Below are 19,749 nucleotides of genomic sequence, written 5' to 3' on the forward strand. Positions count from 1 at the left end.
TTCTTGCACTCCTTTTTCCAAACCTTTCACAATATTCTATGTAACTCAAACTAATCTCATACCATTCTAAGATCTCATCTCAACTATACTCATTGTAAACCATACAACTCTCACATTCCACGTTCCACAAACACTTTTATTCAATTTAAGGCTCATAAGTCAATACACATTTCCACCACTGCCTAACGTCTCCCTCACTACAATTTAATACCTCCTTTATGATTCTTATTATCTCAATAACAACATCAGACATCAATAAGCCGAACTCTAACCCTTTACTGAGACACTCACACTACCTACTAAGACACAAACCAGCTTAACATATAATCACACGACACATAATCAATTTTAAGCAACAACTACATAGCCAAGTCTACAAGGATGACAACTTGTCCCGGAACTTCCAAGGAACTCTCACCGGAAACCACGTTGATCAGACCCGTTTCCAATGAGATCTCAAAGCTAACCGGCTACAAGCACTATCCTTGAAACTTAACTCATGCTTACACCATGCAACATATAATGTCCTATACCTCCTACTTCTATATGCAAACATCCTCACCAAGCGAAGCCAACACGTTGTGGTAAAAACCATTTCCCACGAGCTCTAGGTTTTCAAACCCGATTAGCTCTGATACCATTTGTAACGCCCTAACTTTTTAATTACTCGGAAACATTACGAAAAGCCTGTAATTTAGGTCCATTTTTTTTATTTATTTAAATATCTATTACTCGAGTAATAGAAACATAATAACACTTGTTCTCTCTCTCAATGAATACAACAATAATACATGCCAAGTTTTCGCTACGGAGCTACAAATAAATAATTACAAATATCAATGTACAAAATTCATTTCTTTCACATCTACTATGAAATTACACATAAAAGATACATGAACTTCTCAACTCTCTAACCAATCAATCCGAATTCTCTTTCTGTAAGAAAAATGAAACAACAAGGGATGAGCATAATTGCCCGGTAGGAATCTCATACTTCTACAACAATAACTAACACACAGATAGAAATGATCATGCATGCAGGGTGCTATCGTATAGTAAGGTGACGTTTTGTAATTTCAAAATATCAAACATAGAGTACTTTTTTTTCAAAATTTATTTGAACATTTAAAGAAAACCTTCAACCATAAAAATTATCCCTTATCATTAGAAAACCATAAATCCTTTGTGAAACAAATATGTTTCAAGAACAACATCATTTTAAATTTATTAACCAATTCAAAAACATTCCTCATTTAATTTCCATTTTAATATTCCTCTTTTTATTTCATTTTTTCCTTTCTACTCATTATATTTATTTAAAATTCCATAACCACAAGTTCAAGTTCCCTCAATACTCAAAAACAACCCTCATACACTCCACTCTCACCTGTCAATCCTTTATTGCTATAACTCCTTAATGTAGAAATCCAAGTCCCCTTTAAATTCAATAACAATTTTCCTATACTCAACTCCTACTTGTCTAACCACTACATCACATCCACATTTGCACTATCAATTATAATTCAACATATCATAAGGACAATAAACTCTTTTAATTCAATTTCTACATTATTTACAAACGAAACTCATAATCTTCCCTTAATGGTTACATATAACCCGGTGAGTTCATTATCACCAATCCCTTATCTAGTTACTATTTCGTTATCCATTCATTTCAAATAATTTCTATATACATTTCCCTTCTATACCAAGGTACACATCAACTTGTAATCTCATCAGTTCATCACAAGCCACACATATTATCACCAACTCAACACATTTCTCAACACATTCCACCTTTTGCCGACTATTATATGGCGGGAAGTGAACTCCCAGAAACCCTCTTCTCAAAAACCATACATTTTCAAAAATCATGTTTTTTCACATTTACCAACTGTCATATGGTAGGACGTGGACCCCCAAAAAAAACGTCAACTTTAAAACCATCCCCACATTTGTCAGTTATTATATGGTAGGAAGTAGGCACCCAAAAACATTTTCAACACCATCTATTTTTCCACTTTTGCCGATGATTATACGGCGGGACTGTGTGGACACCCAAAAATCATTTTCCACTTTTGCCGGCTATTATATGGCGAGATTATGTGGACATCCAAAAATATTTTTCCCACATTCGTCCAACGATAAGCCTAGACAGGGTATTTGGGCACCTTTAATTCAAAACCACCCCCACATTTGCCAGCTATTATACGGAAGGACGTGGGCCCCAAAAAACATTTCAACTCCCCGCTTTTGTACCAACACAACTCAACCCAACCCAACACAACCCAACACAACTCAACTCAACACAACTCAACACAACCCAACACACTCAACACCAAACAATGCAATTCAACATAATTCGATGCAAGTTCAACATAGCTCCATGCAATTCAACATATTTCAATGCAACCTTTTAAACCTCAACTTCATCATTTCATCACAAAATTCATATCATCCATACACTTAACAATTTATTCCCCCAAAACTTTGTTTCATATTATCACATAATTTAAAATATCAACAATAAGGGTTCAATCGCAACTTTTACATAAATTTCCAAACAACTCCAAAATTCAATTAAACTTGTCTATTTTTAATTTAAAACCTCAATTTCATGATACTACTTTCAATTTAAGCAAAATCGTTATCTATCTTCATGTACCAAGCTAGGGTTTTAAGAGAAATTAAGGCATTTCACAAAAACACTTTTTATTCCAATTCTTCTATTGATTATAAGTCCAAATTCATAATCCAAAGTCACAACCCAACAAGTAAAGCCCAACATCTCAAACCCTAAACTCCCAATCCCATGAGTTATCATAATATGCTCAAAAAATAAATTTTGTATTTATATAAAGAAAATACCACAAATCTATCTATAAATGAGAGTATTGAAGGAAAACTAGAAACCCCTACCTCAAGGATCAAGCAAGAAAGGAAAGCTCTGAGATGAATCCTTCGCGAATCCAAATTTCAATCGGAAAAAAGTAAGATCTTCAAGCTTTCTTTACTTTTTGCTAAGAGATCTTGGCCAAATCTTTGATAAATGAAAGGTATTTGGGTAAAAAATTTAGGGTTTTCCAGACTTAGGATGAGGGGAAACATAAAGGAGGTTGGTTTAGAAACCTTCGATTCAGAACATGAGGAAGGAGAAGCAGATGATCCGGTCGCCGAGGACCTGAACCAGTTGGAAGCCGAGGTAGAAGAAGCTCTTAATTCGGCCTTTAAGGAAGCTGGACTCAATTCGTCTGACCCTCCGTCCATCTCAGGCCAAGGGGACGTCTCCTTCGTAGACATTTTTATGAACTTAGGGGACTTACCTGGCTCTTACCCTGATAACATGGCCGGCGAGTCACTTAGCCAATTGGCCAAACGGAAAAATACTGAAAGGATGGCTGCTCGAAAAAGCGCTGAAGCTGAGCGAAACCAACCTCCAACCCCTCCACCTGTCATTAGGGAAGAAACTCCTCCACCTGTTCCTGTTAAAGAGGTGGTCCAGAATGAAGTGGCCGAAACGGAACCTGTTGTCGATGAACAGGAGGGTCAAGTGACGGAGCACAAGGGTGAAAAGCGCCTGATTGATCATGAAGCCATTTATTCGGAAGACCTAGTGGACAAACGGCCACGCTTAGAAGAATCAAACTTGGCTATGCCGTTCATGGTACAACTAAGGATAAAAAACATGTCAGTTGGCTCCGATGCATCAGCTATAAGAGACCCAGCTGTGGCTTTGAGCCTGGCTTCCTCCATCTCTTTCCCGGCTGACAGAGTAACTTTTAGGGCAGAGGTCGATCATTTGATCGGGCGAGCAGGGGTGCTCATTTCAAGACCTTCCCCTCTTGTACCCAAGTTCTCGAGCCGAGACAACTTTGGTGATGACGGACATGTGGCCTTTGGCACGAGTCAGGGTTTCCTAAATTTTCCAAAACAAAATATTTAGGTGGCGACTCTGAAATCTAGCAAAGCAGTCCATGTTTGGCACTTTTTGATTAAAATCAATTTTCCAAAATGATTTGCCGAATTTCGACTCTTTGGTGATTTATCAGTATTACATTGCACTTTGTGAGATTAGATTTAGTCTACACTTATGTGTTTCTTTGCATTGCATTTGCATTGGTGCGCCTAAGTCACTGTGTTTGCCATATGTTATTCCTGAACGGTCTGTTGGAGGCTTGCTTGGAAAAGCGTGCCGCAAGGCTGACCTGTTACGAGCTCTGCCACGATGGGAACACAAACCTCGATTATGCCGAGGCACCCTTTTTAACCATTCGACCTAGTTGCATATCGAAAGCCTTAGAGACTGTTCCAAACTAGGACAGGTTGCTTACCCGAATGGAGGTTGTTTGAAACCGCATGCATGCGTAGTGAATCCCTAGTTCCTGACGAAACTAGGACAGGGAAACCTTACCCTACCATAGGGGTGTTTTGGCTCTCAATTAACTGGTATGTGCTTTACAGTGAAACTGTACAGGGATGTGCATGTTAGTTGCCAAGTTGGTATCTGTTTTGGGGTAGAATTTGGTAGAGAGCATAGTCATTCAGCTATGCTCATATTCGTTCTAGTGAAATTGGGCTGAGATGCTGTCTATTTTCTCTTTTGCGAGGAAGTCCTGGAACCATAGCTTCAGAAGGCTCCAATATCCCCCGGGTACTCTGGACTTGTATCGATAGACTTTGTCAGGTCGGAATTGGTTCAGAAGCAACCTGTGTTTGCCTCACCCCCACCGGTTACAAGACGAAGGAGGTTCAGACATAATTGACTAGTACAGTTTCTATAGCAGTCACACCTCAGTTCACCCGGGTCTAGTCTGGTCTGGGAACAATTATCTGTATTCAGCTCAGCACGAGATCAATCACCCATTCCCATGGCTCAGTATCCCCCAGTCAGTATGGAAGAACAGATGCAGTACTTGCAACAAACAATTAAGGCACTGCAGCAGGACGCAGTCTGTCAGGCTGAAGTCATGGCTCATCAAACCGAAGTGATAACCCAGCTACAGCAACAACAGCCACAGCCGACCGCAGCTACTACATCTCATGCACCTCCCACAGGTAACCCGACACCCAGAGCCACTGCCCATACTTCTAATGTCCAAGAGACTCAGGGCAATCCGGCAGAGCCAATTCCAGAGCAAACCTCTAAAGTTCCCGTCTATAAAACCGAAGCTCCGTTTGAATTTGAGGTTAACCCAACTGCACGTAAGGTCAATAAACTAGAGAAGTTATTCAAACACGCATAAGGAGTGAAATCCATCCTGGATTTAGAGGACGGGTACACTGAATCTGCAGTTACCTTACCGGAACGGTTCAAGATGCCGCAAATTGACTGCTTCGATGGCTTTGGAGACCCAATGGTGCACCTCCACCTGTTTTCTGATATCTTGAGGCCCATAGGTTTGACCCCAGCCCAGAAGTTGTCTCTCTTCAGCCAAACCATGTCTGGCATAGCCACAATCTGGTATGCTAAATTAGAGGACTCTGTGAAACAGAACTGGAAAGAGTTGGCTGAGGCCTTTATTGCTCAATACTCCTACAACACACAGATCAAGGTCACAACTCGTGATCTCGAAGTCACCCGTCAAGAGCCAAAGGAGGGTTTCTGAGAGTTTGTGACGAGATAGAGAGCAAAGGCCTCAATGGTGACTACAAGGCCTTCCGACAAAGATCAGATCAGAATGATTGTTCAGAATCTGCATAACAATTTGCTACAAAAGATGATCGTCCTACCTCTGTTTACTTTCCCAGACCTTCATGAAATGGGGGTTCAAATCGAGGATGCCATCAGACAAGGGATCTTTGTGGAAGATAATGAGCCTGTGAAGAAGAATGTTGTTCGCAGTTCCAATGCTACTACTGATGGTAGCATAGTTGCGAAATGCTCAGAAGTAGACATTATCACCACTTCCCTCAATGGCCAAAAACCAACCACTCAACTTGGTCCCAAGCTCGAAATTTTCATCCTCTTTATATGAGTCTTTCTGAAGCTTTGAAAATGCTGCGAGAAGAAGGGCACCTAGAACTCCTAGAACCCCTAGAACCCCAACCCCTTCCAAATCCTCTTCCACTAAGATATGACCCAGCTAAATACCGTGCCTATCATCAACAGCACAGTCATGATACGAACCATTGCATTCGCCTTCGTCATAAGATTCAAGATCTTATTGACGAAGAGACCATAGCTCCACCAAAAGGACCTCAGGTTAGTACTGACCCGTTACCTCTACATCTCAATCTAATCCATACACTCCAAACCACCTACAACCCTAGCATATACATCACCCTGACCCATCTACCCAAGCCTGAGGTGTTTATTCTAGAAAGCATGGACTTATGCATGATGGATGCACTTGAACCCCAATCATCTCAAACCCGTGAACCCACTACTTCTGAGCTGATGAGAATGATTGAAGATCTTCAGAGAACTGTGGCAGATTTGGCCTTTGGGACATTGGCTCTGTCATCGACCACATTACATGCCAAAAATTTCACGCCAAAAGATTCTCCAGTCTTGGGGCAAGCTGTAATTGAAAATGGCCAACCTGAAGCCATCTTAAATTTGGGTGGTGGCATGTCGACAACAACTGGGCTTCGCTCTGATATAGCGACCCAATCCCTTGGCAAAGTGAAGGCCAGTGATAAGAACAAGGTGGGGGCAGGCATTGGTCCCTATAAACACCTTCAGTGGGCTGTTGAGGCTTTAAAGGCCGAAGGACTGAACAAATAGCAAGTGCTTACAGTTGTTGCAAAGACTGTGGATGACACTTTTGCCACTCAGAATGAGAGCAGTTTGAACCAAGGGACAAGTCGAAAAAATGGATGTTGTACCAGAAACGCTGCTTTCAGCTTCAATCCTACACTCGGAAGAGATCATCAAACCCAGCCAGCACCTGCCAACCCCTTTGCTGGTACATCCAACACCTCGCAAACCTCAAAGTACCCACCCCGAGGCCAAAGGGTCTTCAATCCCCTCTACATGACTTTGCCCAAAGCTCTCCAAATCCTCATTGGATAAGGCCATCTCAAACTCCTTGAGCCTCGGCCTCTCCCGAATCCCCTTCCGGCTAAGCATGATGCCGCCAAGTATTGTGCCTTCCATCAACAAACTGGCCATGACACTAACATGTGTTTTCGTCTTCGCCATCAAATACAAGATTTGATTGATAACAAGGTCATTGTCGCACCAGGCTCTGCAAAGTCTATCGACATTGGATCAGTGAACTTGGGAGATAATGTGATTATGTGATCAGGAGATGAACCACCTGCGGATGGCGCTCAGTTACTCCAGATGTGGTGGACGGCACGCACTGTTTTGAGCAATGTGCAAATGCTATTTATTGTGCTTTCTGACTTGGGTATTGGGTTAGTCTTGTTGTATTGTATTGAGTTAGTCTTTTCATACTGAGTTAGTCGTGTCTGTCTTGTTGTATCGAGCCAGTCCTATTGTATCGGAGTCGGGTGATTTCGGGGGTGTTACCTCGGACATCACTATCTTGTTTTGTGTTTGTCTTTTACACTTTTTCTTTTACTTCTGTTTCTGCCATTGAGCTAGTTGCGCCAGAAGATTTGAATGAAACGGCAGTGATTTTCACCTACTTTTCTATGCCTTGTAATCATTGCATTGACCTAAGTTTTTCAAAAAAATTTCTAAACACTGTGGTGAAAACAAAGAGGAAGGAATTCCTCGGGATTTGTAAAATTTGATCAACTGAGAGGAAGAGAGGCATGCCAAGCGTTTAATGAATGAGATAATGTTTGTTAATGTGAGTACTGAGAAGGATCCTGGCTTGATCCTGATTGGATCTACACTGTCTTCGCGAGTGACTAGTCGCTTTCTTAAGAAGATTTCAAAAAATGTTTTGCGTGGTCCTGCGAAGACATACGTGGAATCACTCTCGAGATTGTACAGCATAGGATCACTCTCAGCCTCGAGACTCGACCCATTTTGCTTTCAAACCTTGAACTTGGATTCAGAATGTTCAACGGTCAATCACAATGTGAGGCTTGTATGGCCAGATTTGAAGCAGCCCATGAACTAGGGGCAATAAGGTCGTATGACATCAAAGGAGGCCCGCCAGACCAGATTTGAAGCAGCCCTCAAACTAGGGGCAAGAAAGTGAGATCAAGAAGATCATATATTATCAAAGGAAGCTTGCAAAGCTAGATCAGAAGCATCCCTTGAACTAGGGGCAAAAATGTCAGATTTGCTCAGAGATTCAAAAGATGGATCATTCTGCAAACCAATGAAGATTGGCAAGAAAGCCAAATTCCAGTAGCTGGAAGAAGAAATTATTGCTAAAAGACAATTAAGTTCCTATCCGTAACACTAGGGAAAAATTCAGCCCCCATTGGATGGACTCCTACATCATCAGTGAACAACAGCCATTCTCCTAGATTTAGATGGCTTCGAGATCTCAAAAGCGATCAACATAGTCAAGTTAAACTTTTTTATCCTTGAGAGGCTCGTTGGGCCAAAAACCCGGAAGGGCGACCCAGGCAAAAGTTAGAGCAAATGAAAAAATGCAAAGAAAAGAAAAAAAGAAGAAAAGAACAAAGAAAAGAAGAAATGAAAAGAAAAATGAAGAAAAAAGAAGAAAGAAGAAAAGAAAAAGAAGAGATGAAAAGAAATGAAAAGAAAAGAAAAACAGAGCTCGCAAGGTTGAAAACCCGGAAGGACAGCCTTGGCAAAAGTTAGAGCGTAAAAGGAGAGCGTCAACACCTGAGTAAACCTCAACTCGGAACTACGTACGACCTGATTCCCATATTTGGGATACATAGGCAACTTCATCGTGAAGTTCGGCCCCAATCATTTTTAGCTTGCTTGGCTCATCCATGTTGATTGGTTTATCCTTATTCAACTTGGCTATTTTGTCCATGTGAAGTGGCTCTTCTTTATGATCATCTTCGTTCAAACTCAGTTGTCCTACTCTGTTAAAAGATTCAGCTGCAAGACAAATCAAGTTCAGATCTGAGGTTGTGCATCTCGAGGGTTAATTCCATGTTGGTCGAGCAGTGGCCATTTGAAAAAATAGTTTTTAAGGATTTTTAATGAGGTTGACTAATTTTCTCAAAAATTATTTCATTTTTCCAAAACTGGACCATATCTTGGACCCAAAAAAAGAAAAAATTTCAGTGCTCACAACCTGACTTGCATGATTTCAAATCAGAAAATTGAACAATCATGTTAATCTAACTCTCATATTGGTCAAAATTTGTTTTAGTAGAAAGCCAAAAACAAAAAAGGGCCAAAATGATGAATTAAGGGTACAGTTGAGTCAGGTTTTCTGTCTTTTTCCCGTTGTCAACATACTTGCCGGAAAAGGCACCATACTTGCCAGAAAGGGCACCATACTTGCCGGAAAAGCACAACTGAAGCTAACAACAAATGGCCGAAAGCTCTCTTATCCTTTGAGCAGCGAGGAATCAAGCCGAGTGCGAAGCACGAATTGAAAATGGAGTGGGATGTTCGATTCCCTCATCTGGATGATCACACCCAAATTGGCGTCTGACCCGGAATGGGGACGTAGAAGATGCAATGTGTCAGACTAATCAATTATACACCTGGCCGGTGGGACGATCAAGCTAAGCCAGGGGCATCGTCAACCGATGTCAGTTACAGATCTGTTGCGCATCTGGTCACACCGCAACCCCTCTGTGGGAAAGCTCACTGTTGTGAGCGGAAGAAGGAGAATCTAGTAGCATACTAAGGGCAAGAGCCCACAACTTCCTGTTTATCCATCAACCACCAAGGGAAGGGATGAAAAAGAAGAGAGATTAACGAATAGAGAGATGTGCGCTGAGAGAAAAAGTAAAAAAATGGCTTTTTCAGAAAACAAGAGATTGAGTGCCAGAGTGATGTGAGAATCACAAATAAGAAAGGGTGGGAAACAATACCCGAGGAAACAGGCTCCTCGTGAATCGAGAGGTCTCCCACTGATGGATGGCAGAATGTCTGAGTGTTGTGTGTGTGTGTTTTTATTTGTCTCAATTCTTGTTTTGAGTCGTTTCGAGTGTCAATGTGTTTAGGTTGTTTACCTTTGTCTTTCCTTTTGTTGAGTCGTTTTGACTATGGTCAGTCGTAGGCTCAATACCCAGTTGGGAACTCGTTTCTCAATTTCAATTTCAAAATAAATTGTTTTATGCTTAGAGTGCTGTGTTGTTCTCTACATATGTGCAAAACAGGATTCTTTCTTTCATAAGACTGCAGGGTTCGACCCAAGTCACGTGAGAACAATAGAACCAGGACCTATCTGAAGCTACATAGGTTCCGGACTGCAAAGCAAAAGAAAAGAGGGAAAATTTGGAGCATCTTAGTGTGTTTCAACTTCAGGAAGTTCCATGATTACACTTCGGATGTACCTCCTCAAGCCTTGTCAATGCTTCGAAGTATGAGTGTGCCGCTACCTCAAGCTCAAGATCAAGCTTGCTTCAAGCCAGAATGGTGTTCAGAAGTGCTCTCCCTGAGTACCATTCACTACCAGAGGCATCTTGGCTGTGTTTGCAATGAGTTCCTAGGAGACCAACTGCAACGGTGGAAACTAGAGTTCGAATGGCCGATGCCTAGAATACAAAGGTTCGGAATTTCCGTGACTAAAGTCTGGTTTAAATACCCAGGAGTGTATCCCCGGCTTGAAATCTGTATGGAAGCCCCATAGGTTGAGGTAGCGGGTATGCGCCTCAATTCTGGGTATTGAACTAACCTAGTCTGTCACCCCATTGGAGAATAGGGAAAGTTGTGAATGTGATCAGGAAGAAAAGTGGCATCCGCGGCTTCTACATGTAGAGGTTACCCCTTGTTAGTACTTCAGGACCTTTGAACTGCGTGCTGAAGGTAAGAGTTCGAAGAACACGAAGGGGAGATCCCCGTCAGAGTACAGCGGTTCATCACTACTCACCCCATGAGGTGCTTTTTAAAGCACCGCTTTGTTTGTTTATTACATTCCCTAAACATCATACATTGCTTGTAACATGTATCGTATCATCGCACTTATTTCATTTATTTGCATCTTGCGCTATCTTGTATCATTTATCCTTTCATGCTGTGCAGCGTTTAGGATTGTTGTCCTCCGGGGCTATCTGAGGTTACATTGAGTGCGCTCCTGATTGATTGTTTTTGTTCCTCTTCTCACGATTTCAGCGTGGTTAGACTGTGCCCTTCCTCACATGATTTCAGCGTGTTTGGAATTTGTTTTCCTCTTCTCACGATTTCAACGTGGTTAGAGTGTTCCTTTCCTTACACGATTTCAGCGTGTTTGGAATTTATCTCAGGTTGCGTGGAACGCGCTCCTGATTGTTGTTTTTGGACCTCTTCTCACGAGTTCAGCATGGTTAGAGTGTTCTTTTCCTCACACGATTTCAGCATGTTTGGAATTTATCTCAGGTTGCGTCGAGCACGCTCCTTATTGGTTTGTTTTCAGACCTCTTCTCATGATTTCAGCGTGGTTAGAGTGTTCCTTTCCTTATACGATTTCAGCGTGTTTGGAATTTATCTCAAGTTGCGTGGAACGTGCTCCTGATTGTTGTTTTTGGACCTCTTCTCACGAGTTCAGCGTGGTTAGAGTGTTCTTTTCCTCACACGATTTCAGCTTGTTTGGAATTTATCTCAGGTTGCATCAAGCACGCTCCTGATTGGTTTGTTTTCAGACTTCTTCTCATAATTTCAGCATGGTTAGAGTGTTCTTTTCCTCACACGATTTCAGTGTGTTTGGAATTTATCTCAGGTTGCGTGGAACGCGCTTCTGATTGTTGTTTTCAGACGTCTTCTCACGAGTTCAGCATGGTTAGAGTGTTCTTTTCCTTACACGATTTCAGCGTGTTTGGAATTTATCTCAGGTTGCGTCGAGCATGCTCCTGATTGGTTTGTTTTCAGACCTCTTCTCACGATTTCAGCGTGGTTAGAGTGTTCCTTTCCTCACACGATTTCAGTGTGTTTGGAATTTATCTCAGGTTGCGTGGAACGCACCTGAGTGGTTATTCTCAGACCTCCTCTCACGGTTTCAACGTGGTTGGAGTATGTCACCCTATTCATTTACTACATTATCTAGTACGTCTACTACATTGCATATAAAATATATTGTATGCATCTACTGCATCATATCCATTTTATCATCTGCATCATTTCCATGTTAAGCTTAGTCTAGCATGTGCTCATACATTTCCTTCGTTGAAGCATGGTTCTGTGATAATGTGTACGCGCCTATTCCACTAAGAGAATTGTGGTCTGAGGGCGTCGTCACCTTTTCTGTGTTAGACGTGGTCTGTTTTGTGTCCATGCATTTTCTAGGCAAAATGTGGTTTGGCCACACGCCTTAATCATTGCATCCATTGTATCCATTGCATTGTGCCTTGTTTTGTTGCATTCAACATCTAGGATCATGATCTTTTCTCAGTAGATCATTCCTCATTCATATCATGCCACCCAATTACTTGTATTCTTTCTGCGAAACACATAGTTCTGCATGTGCACACACCTATCCCACTAGGAGAATTGTGGTTTGAGGTTTCTGGCACCTTTTCTATGTTAAACGTAGTTTGATGTTGCATCTCCATCCCTTTATGATATTTGTGTGGTTTTGCACTGCTTGTGGTTTGATAATTCAATTACATTGCATATCATTTGCATTGTTTCGTTACATTGTATATCATTTACATTGTTTTGTTTTGTTATATTGTGTATCATTTTGTGTCCTGCCCCTGAACTACGCTGGTTTGATTCCTTGCAAAGGGATACGTAGGCAGCCTACGGACGCAACCATTTATTTATTTGTATTTTGTTTGTTTGTCCAAGTCTTTGGCCTTGTCAAAAATGGGTCGCCTCTGGGCTTTGACATTCACTCACGTCATTTCATGACTCTGAGCTCTGTCAAAAAGGGGCAACTGTAGACACCCAATTTTTGATTGCCCTGAAGACTCGAGCGCCACTGATGGATTATTTGGTGATGAAAGTTGTACAGTGCAAAGGTTCGATTTCTTTGACAAGGAGAGTGTCAAATCCTAACCTTACACCTTGTTTTTGGACCAAAGCTATTTTGAATGGTTTTTAGACCTTAAAACCCTCTCTTCCAAAATATTTTTGAAATAAAGTTCCTATGATGTTCCGAGGCTCGCATTTCATTAAATGTTGCGCTTTTCGATAAACCGAGCAAAGACAAAGTGGAAATGAATGAAAGAGAGGTGAAATCTTTAAAAAAATCTTTCAAAACACCTTGTTTAAGGGTTTAGGGTTGAAAAAGAGAGGAGAGGAGAGAAGAAAACTAGTTTGGGAGAAGTTCGACATGAATTCGGGAAGGATCGAAACTGAGCGACTTCACCAAAATAGGAATAACTTTTTGTATAGTTGGAATTTGATGTGAGGCTTCCACCATTAGAAATCTTACTTTCGGGGCTTCAATTTGGGCACAAGAATGACCCGAAAAGGAACTCAGATGAAGGAGATATGCCTCTTTGAAGTTTGACCTGCAGAGCAGATTTTTGCTGTCGGCCACAAATATAGCCTGTCGGCCAGTGCAAGTGGCCGGTCGGCCACTATGGTCCCAAACTCAGATATTTTGAAGATCTTTCCCCTCCAGCTGTTCCAGACTGTCCTAGATATTTCTAAATTGAGATATTTCGATCAATGCTCATATATTGCCATATATTGAACCATATCTCTTGTTGTTACAAGGTTAGAAAATTTGGGGAGTCTCTCTCTCTAAAATCTCTCTCTCTCTCTACAATTTTGGATGAAAAATCTCTACCTCTCTCTCTAGAGTTCTCTCTCTCTTGCCTTTTGTGCATGTAAGTAGAGAAATACCTCTCTTTTGCCTAGACATCCTTGATGAAAATGGTCCATCTATGGGTTAAGGTTGCTTGAAGCTTACTTGGAGCCTTGTTTGAGCTCTAAAAGGACGATTAAGCTTGGTTTGGTGCCTCTTTTGTGCCTAGTGTGTGCTTTGCTTCAAAGGTATACAACTTACCCCATTTAAGCTTGTCTTGCACTATTGTTTTGCCATCTTTCTACACTATTTTTGGGGTGGTTTTGAACTGAGAAAATCTCTGTTTTTCAGTCCTAAAAATGATGGTTTAGGCCTATTTTGTGTTAGGAGGTTGTCTCTCCCTTTTGTCCCTTAGCTTGTATAGCTTTTTGTGCCATCTTTCAAGGCTTTCAAACCAAAATTTTTGGCCCTTTTTACCACTGAAACTCAGAGGTTTTTTAGTGACAAAAACCTTGTTTTGAGGTCCCAAATAGGAGGGGGTGGTCCCCCTTCCTCTTGTCTTGTTAGCATGTGTTGTTGGCCTATCAAATGAGCATGTATTTCTCCCTTCTTGAGGCTTAGTTTGAGCATGTTTTTGTGACTTTTTGGACCTGCTATAACTCTGTTTTTGGCTGGTTTGGTCACCTCTTGCATGCTTTATACACTTGTGGTGTAATCCTACTTGCTAGCCTAACATGCTTCGTGTTTTGGCCTATTGTTCTAGCTTGTTTTAGCTCTATTTCAGCATGCTTTTGGCCTTGATTTAGTATGCTTAAACTCTGTTCCAAGTGGTCTTGGTCATGTATGGCTTGCTATAGCGATCCCGGTTTCCCCTTCTTTATTTATTGTATTCCGGACTTGGCTCCGTGGATGTGTTGTTGTCTTATTCTCATTCCCATCCTTTAATCTTGAATTTGAGTCTTGGGTTGTGTTGGGCAGGTTTGAAACAAATTGGTTGTGTTTGGAAACCTAGAGTTGATGCCCAGATTTTGGCCTTTACGCTCGAGCGAGGCTTTTGACGCTCGAGCGGGCCCTTTGATTTTGCTTCTTCGCTCGAGCGGCATTTTGACGCTCGAGCGTGATTTTCCATCTCCCAGCATTTTTTCTCTGCAGGTCATCGGACGCTCGAGCGAGGCTTTTGACGCTCGAGCGGGCCCCTTTGATTTTGTTCCTCCGCTCGAGCTCGAGCGGGGACCATCGACTGCAAAACTTCTGGAAGTGTGCATCCGGCACTCGAGTGGCGCTTTTGACGCTCGAGCGTGAGTCCGTGTATGACGCTCGAGCGGGGAATCCCACGCTCGAGCAGACCTGTTTGTATATCAGTCCGAATTTTGACTTTTTGGATCACTTTTTCGGTGCCTTTTCTCTCTCTAACTTTTCAAAACCTCCATTGGAGAGCTCCTCACTCTAAGCTTCAACTTCTCTCTAGGGTTTGATCTAGTTTGAGTGATCTTCTACCTTAGTGTCTTTGTAAAAAGTGTAGAGCTTGGCTTGGGCTACATTTCTATCCAAAAATCTTGGGTTTTGGAGCATTTCAAAATTCTTCATCTTCTCCTTTGAGCTCAGAATTTGAGGTAGGGATAACTACTCATATTTATGGTCTTGGACATAAACTTTTAGTCATTTTGTTATAATGTTGAAGTTGGGTAATTTTGGGTGTTAGGGTTTCAATTGTATATAGAGGGGTTTTGGTTCTTTGGGCAAATACATGTGTATTTTGGGTCTCAAATGAGGTTATTGTTATTTGCTGTTGTTAGTTGAGCCTTTTGGTCAATGTTGAAAAGGAGGGAGAAAAGCCCTAATTTTTGTTATGAATTAATTTATATAATTAATTTGGGAATGTTATGGGAATATAAAATTGGGATGGAAATGATGAAATTGGCTTAAGATAAGATTGAATGGTGGAGTTGAATTTATTAATCACTCACCTTTGAAAATGTGGATAAATTATCTATTTGATGCATTTATTATCTGTTTAGAAATAACTGCTTTTGGACTATCGGTGGAGGATAGTCTTGATTGTTGTAGACAATGCATGATGATTAGGCAAATTAAAACTAATCAATTGAATATGTCATTGAATATGACGGTTGGAATAATACATCAAATATGTGTATTGATTGATCATGTATATGATAATTGTTTGTATACATTGTATTGTGTGGGAGGAGATATGGGATGTACTCCACGGTTTGGGAGGAAATAGGGGATGGACTCCTAAACCGGATATTATTTAGGAGGAGATAGGGGATGGACTCCATTGATACAACAAATATGTGTATCTATTGTGAAGTATGGAAGTGTTTTAGTATGATATTGATACAGCAAATATGTGTATCTAATGTGAAGTATGAAAGTGTTTTGATCTGAGTTGTTATCTCATTTAAAAAGGAAGTGTTTTAATATGAGTCGTAGTCTCATTAAATGGTTGGCCAGGTTCTGAGCCATGTCATGAATTGAAAATTTGATATGTAAAGGAAAGCGGAATGAAATATGGACATATCTATCTTGGAATTGGATTGTATTGTACGTCGGTTTGTGTGAGTTAAACTTTTATCAAATGCTAATGTTTTAGTTATTGCTCATATTATGTTTAGCATATCTCTACTGGGCGTTGGCTCACCCTATATGGGACATTATTTTCAGGTACCGGTGATATGCCGCCTCCAAGGTCTTAGCTTGGGAGGTTGATGAGTTGAAGGCCTATCTTTTTCGTGATTATTTTGTGTATTAGATGTAGATCAAGCCTAGGGCTTATTTTGTGTTTTGAATTAGTACTCTCTTTTTGTAACCAAGTGTTGGCTTGGAAAGTTGTAAGCCCGTAGGGCATTTACTTTTGATGTCAACATGTAATAATTTTGTAATGAACACTCTAATGAATGAAATTATGCTTTACTCTCTTATGTCTAAGCATGTCAAGATTGTATGATTTATGGGTTTATTTTGAGGGCGTTACCTTGTAGGGCTATAGTGTAATTGGCTTTGCTAGTCTTGTGCTTTGAGACCCCTAGCATGCCTTATTTGTGATGTTTGTGTGATATGGCATCATTTGGTATGTAATTTCAGAGCTTATATCTTTGCCATGCTTCCACTTGAATCACTCTTTAAGTGCTCTTGAGAGTTAAGCTTTGTGCCTCGCTTGCGAGCCATCATTTGAGCATGTGTTTTCTTGCTTTTCATGCTATCATTTCAGCCCATTTTAGCCACTGTTTTGGCATGCATGAGGTCTATTTGGGGCCAAATTAGTCCCTTGAGCATGGTGTTCTATGGTTCTAGTGTTATGCTCTTTGCTAGCTTCAATGCTTTCGACTCCGAGCATGTCTTGCATGCATCATTTTCATGCTTTGATGTCATTTAGCATCCTATTTTAGTGCTGGAATATGTGCCATTGCATTCCATCTTTCATTTGTTATATCACTTTCGAAAGTGGTCTTAAGCCCTTTGTTGGTTTGATCACGAAATTGAGGCGTCATGCCTAATGGTTTTAGCCTTCTCTTGAGGATTTCTACTAACCAACGGCATGATGCTTCTTTCATGCTCAAGAAGTTTGTGGCTTGGTCCGTCTTTCCCATTAGAGGACTTCTCACTTTTGGATTTAACCGGTTAAAGGATTTATCGGTAATCTAAAACGAGTAAACAAAATGAATCAAAGTAAAACATGCCAAGATAACATGTTTGTGTTGCATTGCATGTGTTTGGATCGGACGTTAATCCAAACACGAGAAACGAGGGGTGTTTCATACTTAAAGTGATGAAGTGTGCCTCATTTCTTAGTCACCGACACCCTTGATCGTGTATGATAGGGTGGAGGCTCATCGAGTCTATTTGTGCATTCATTGACTTGTGCAAACTTGGCTTCTCGACCATCGTGCATCACGATGCTCGGTTGGTGGCCTGAGAGTCGAGTACCACACTCATTTGAGCTTGAGAAATGATAAGAAGGGTGGTTGTACACACATATCCTGCAAAGACCTTGCATTGCCCCTGTTGTACTTTGTTTACAGCAAATTTAGAGTGTGTAGAAGTAGGTGGCCGACCAGCCATAGGAAGTGGTCGACCGGCCACTTTAAGTGGCCTACAGCCTTCTTAAGTGGCCGACAGTTCTCAGGCTCTGAGGTGGTCAGAAGTTATTCTGGTTCTGGAGCAGAAACAGCCTGGAGATTGGTTCGGTGTTCAGGAATCAAGGCGAATGCAAACAGAGGCAACCGGTGGCAAAGTAAGGGACTTTCGGAAGGAAGCGGAGCAACCGAGCATGCATGCATCCCTTGCTTCCCGAGGCCGTTCATTTAAATTGCTTAGCTAATTAGTTAGTTAGCTTAGTCTTTTTGTAATTAATTAGTTAAGTGTTTAATTAATTAATTCGGTTTGTAACTAATTAGCTTAGATTAGCTCGTTATTCAATTGTGTTGTAAATATTAGTTAATTAGTTGGTTTGTAATAATTAGCTTAATTAGCATAGCTAGTTAGCTATTATTCATTCGGACCCTCCGTCGAGAGGGCAAATGTTGTAATAAGTGTGTGTGTGTGTGTGTGAATGTCTTCGAACCCCACGTCTTTCTCCCTTTTATTTATCCGCTTTCAGTGGTTAGATTAGGGCACATTTTATTTAGCATACCTTATGCTTGCATGTTTGCATCATTCATTTGTCTTGCATGCACCGGGCTCGGCGCATCATTGAAACTGCATTGACTTTCAATACTTATTTGAATACGTGTTTCAAAGCAGGTTATCAAATTATTGCATTTCATATGCCATATTAGATAGCCGAGCCTATTTAGTTGCATTTTTGCATGCATTGCGTTAGGCATCTTAACATAGCTAGGATCATGCATTGATTTCTAACTAGTTTTCTGTTTTGGCTCGGAGTACACTGTAAGTGTTTACGCTTTAGCATCCTTGCATATGTGTAAGTGATTGCTATGATAGCATGCTTGCCATGAGGCTACTTGCTTAAATGATTAACTGCATGAATGTCTGTGGATAAAGGTTTTATTGCTTGAATTGGGACAATTCATTGATTGCGAGTTTGAAGCCCACTTTGCGGAGTGGCAAATCATGTTTTTTCTTAACCCCACTTGAGGGTGGCAAATCCGTGCTTTAGCCTACTTGCGAGTAGCATTTTTCAAACCATTTTCAAACAAACAAACATGAATTGTTTTGTTCCAATTTTTGTGATTTGGTCTATACTTGTATGCTGTGTGCATCACGTAGTAAGTTACCTAATAATCAAACAAGAGCACATGTGTTTTCAAAAAAAACATATCATGTTAGTAGAGGCCGATCCTTTGATCGGGCGAGCGGGGGTGCTCATTTCAGGACCTTCTCCTTTCGTACCCAAGTTCTCGAGCCGAGGCAACTTTGGTAATGACGGACATGTGGCCTTTGGCACGAGTCAGGGTTTCCTAAATTTCCCAAAACAAAATATTTAGGTGGGGACTCTGAAATCTGGCAAAGCAGTCCATGTTTGGCGCTTTTTGATTAAAATCGATTTTCCAAAACGATTTGCCGAATTTGGACTCTTTAGTGATTTATCAGTCTTACATTGCACTTTGTGAGATTAGATTCAGAACCGTGACAGGAGTCCGAATTGTAGGACCAATTCGAGCTCTTTGAAAGGGGGGTGCGAAAAAGTCAAGCTACAACCAGATTCCCTTCCATAAGTCCAAAGTAATTAACAGCAGCATTATAACTGCAACCATCAACTAGTATAAGATCCTTACTAGGAAAAAGAATATCATCTCGAGCCCCAATGCAAGCATTTCTCAAAGGATTGGAAGGTGGTAGAGATTCAAGATCAAAACTAACCTTTGGCAAGAAAAAATGGAAAAAAAAGAAAGAAAAGGAAAGTGCTAGCATCACAATTCCTATCCACTTTGTTTTGACAATCAACATAACCAAAAAAGCAAATAATGCCCCTTCGAAGCAAAGTACTCATACGATCATACCCATTTGATTCGCATACAATAGGATCCATTTCAACGGTGAAAACACCATTTCCATTTGTTCCCTCATTTCC

The sequence above is a fragment of the Camellia sinensis genome, chromosome 1, assembly GCF_055761805.1.
Source record: "Camellia sinensis isolate YWXY chromosome 1, ASM5576180v1, whole genome shotgun sequence".
Lineage (NCBI taxonomy): Eukaryota > Viridiplantae > Streptophyta > Magnoliopsida > Ericales > Theaceae > Camellia > Camellia sinensis.